A 3,179-nucleotide genomic window follows, 5' to 3' on the forward strand; every position below is an offset into this window, starting at 1 on the left:
AATAAATCAACTGATTGTTAGAAATTAGTTTTCAACCATAAGCTTAACTGTGCATTTGAACAATTTAATTTCAATACCTGTTTTGTATTTTTAATTGTTGATTAAAGTGATTATTTATCATAAGGGAATTACAATTTTAACAATTGTAATTGTAAATTTCATTGGAAAATTTATTTTGTAATTAAGATGAAAAATGTTACGATATAAATTTAGTTAATTGTTACTCTGTTGTTGTTTGATTGTCATTAATATTGTTGATCCACCTTATTGTTAATGGAGTTTGATTAGGTAACAATTAACTGGAACAATTAGTTAAATGTTGAGGGTTAATGATGTGATGATTTCAGTATGTTCCCAATCGTTATGGTTATCTGACTTTTAATTGTTGTTTAATTGCTAAGTAATTAATCAATGATTAACCTTTTCAATCCGCAAACTTGACGTTAATTTAAATTGTTGGTAAACCACAACACAAACACACAATCAAATCGTTAATCCATTTTCAAGGTTGATTGTAATTTGAATAATATGTCAACCATTTCTAAATTGTTGCCAATCTAAATTTGAAAAATAAATTGTATCACAATTTAAATAATTTGATTAAGAATCAAAATTGTAGACAAGTTGAAATGGTTGATCTGATTTCCTTAAACAAAATCAAATATTTTGACATCTATTCAATTGGATTGATTAAGATTTTCCTGATTGTTTACATTTTTAAATCAATCAAAATAAACCACCAACCAAGAATTAATTTCAATACAATAATTAAGGATAAGAAAACTAAATCAATTGTATCATTATTATGATAATTAAATGGGTGATCCAATGTCCATCAAATTGTTTACTCCACACACTGAGACCCTCCTTGGATATTGAAACCTCAACAATTAAGGTTGCACCCATGGGTGGTTAACAATCAAGAGTAGTATTTAATTTTGATGGTGATGATTATAAAATCCAGTAGCTTGGTTGGCTAAATCATATTTTTGATTGTCAGATCAAAATGAGTAGATTAAGATCAGAAAATATTGATAATATAACCAATGATTATGAGATGACGATAATATGACAGATCTAATCATTTATATGATGATTAGTATTATTGGAACGATTGGTTGATCATTAAATTTTTTTTCTTCCACAATATTAATCAACTTGGTTAACTGGTCAATCGTATGTAAGTTAATATATACAATCTTGTGGATGGTACAATATACATATTATTATTAATACAATTGTTGACAAACAGTCAGCTATTAAGTTTCCAGGTAAATTGTTACAATGGTAATCCCAACCTTCAATTAGTTTCTCCGTCAAAATTTTTTTTTCTTGCAATTACCTTTACTTTTCATGATTAAATCACCATCATTTTTTAGCTCTTGCAAAGTTAATCCAATTCAATGTCAAAAATTAATGTTCACTACAATGGTAATCATGTTGAAATGTTACATGTAATTATTATGCTTTAGTTTTATCCTTCCTTGTGGTCACTTTCTTTGGGTCACTTTTAATGAACAAGTACTCGGCAAATTATTGGTCCATGTACATATATAAATAGTGTATCAATGAGGTCACTTTCGATTGGTCAATGTAGAGTCTTCAATTGACCATTGGTCCAGGTTTGTAACAATCATCAAATTCATCTGATTTTTAACTCTTGTGATGATAATCAGAATAAAAAATGACCAACATTGCAAAGTGACCTTTAATCTCTGAATCTTTTTTCCTTGATACTTAATCTTCACCATTTTCATGTTGTTAGATTATTTTCTTTACTTCTCTCCTCAGGTCAGTCGTGTCCGTTAGAATAGAGGAGTTAATTAGCTCTTGGAAAAAGTATTAAATTCGTGTAAGTTCCATTAGGTTGATCCTGTTGTTAAGGTTTACTAATTTTTCATTATTTCTAAAAGGAAAGAGAGAAGGAGAGAGAGAAAATGATGACCAAGTACTGGACTCGAAGTGGTATTTTTACCTACCTAATTTTTATGACCTTTAGAGAGTTAGATTGAGATGTCAAGAGATTTTAAGGTTGATTTCCAATGTGTTCAACAGTAAAACTGAGTCAGTTTATCATCATAATTATCAGAAAAACATTATCAACAACACAACATCATGTTAATAATGATGATAATAATGAACCAGATCCATAAATCTTGTTCCACCATGTCCATATTTCCCTTTTCTTTTGTATTGGACTTTCCATTATCGGTTAATGTAGATTATCTTCTGGATTTAGTAACTTGCTCCTTGTAGATTTGTATCTGATGTTGTTGTTGTTGTTGTTGTGTTGCCCTTAAATTCCCTTTGGGCCACTTTGTTAAAAAACTTAGAATGACCACTGAGGGGTCTCTCTTTCTTGTTCCACTGTCTTTGACTTTATCTCCTCATTTTTTTTCCTTTGTTCGAACTTCTATAGAAATAAGGTAAGAATAGAAAGAAGATGGTGATAAAAAAATAAAAGGTTAAGTCAGTAGTTAGTTAAGATGGTTAATCGAGAAACAAAGATAGATCATAAGAGGAAGACTCAAAGAGACACACAGAGAAAATAACCGATACCATTGATTAACCTTTTTCTACACCTTGGATACATCTTTTTGGTTTATTCTTTTTCTTTTACTTGTTCCTTTATCTCAATAGATTATATTCAACCATCCATGTTATTTATACCTCGTACTGAGAGAGAGAGAGGGAGAGAAAGAGAGAAAGTGATTTAGTGTCGCCATTTTTATCCAATCTAAAAAAAGAGACAACCTTTCCCTCTCTGTGTTTTTTTCATTATCACCATTTTTACCATTATCATCATCACTTAGATTTATAGTCATTGAAATTTCCAATGGTAACCTGGGAATACATCTGTAAATACATGGTAAGAACACGAGAAGAAGAAAAATAAAACGAAATAAAAAAGTAATTACAACCAAGTGAAAAATAAAGTAGCCATTTTTTAACATAGGAAACAAAAGTGAAACCTGAGATTTGATTATCTTACCTTTTACCTTTTTAATCATCAGTCAACCTTTTATTCATTTTCCAATGTTATAAATGGTGCACCAGGTAATTCAGATGATAATTTATCGACACATGGAAATTAATTCACTAAAAATTAATGGTTTAATTAGAATTTGAAAAGAAAAAAGAAAATTAATCAAGAGAAACCAAAAGAGTTTCACTTTTTT

General features: G+C 29.2%; 1 long non-coding RNA gene across 1 annotated transcript; it reads right to left on the minus strand.

Moving 5' to 3' along the window:
* Positions 1-912: 912 nt before the first annotated feature.
* On the minus strand, positions 913-3,179 carry LOC128391632 (uncharacterized). Its single transcript, XR_008325854.1, has 5 exons — positions 2,993-3,179; positions 2,755-2,856; positions 2,560-2,676; positions 1,980-2,413; positions 913-1,906 (listed from the first exon to the last, which is right to left on the minus strand). It is a non-coding gene; the product is annotated as an uncharacterized LOC128391632 (long non-coding RNA).

The sequence above is a fragment of the Panonychus citri genome, unplaced genomic scaffold (assembly GCF_014898815.1).
Source record: "Panonychus citri isolate SS breed McGregor unplaced genomic scaffold, ASM1489881v1 Contig00134, whole genome shotgun sequence".
NCBI classification, from domain to species: domain Eukaryota; kingdom Metazoa; phylum Arthropoda; class Arachnida; order Trombidiformes; family Tetranychidae; genus Panonychus; species Panonychus citri.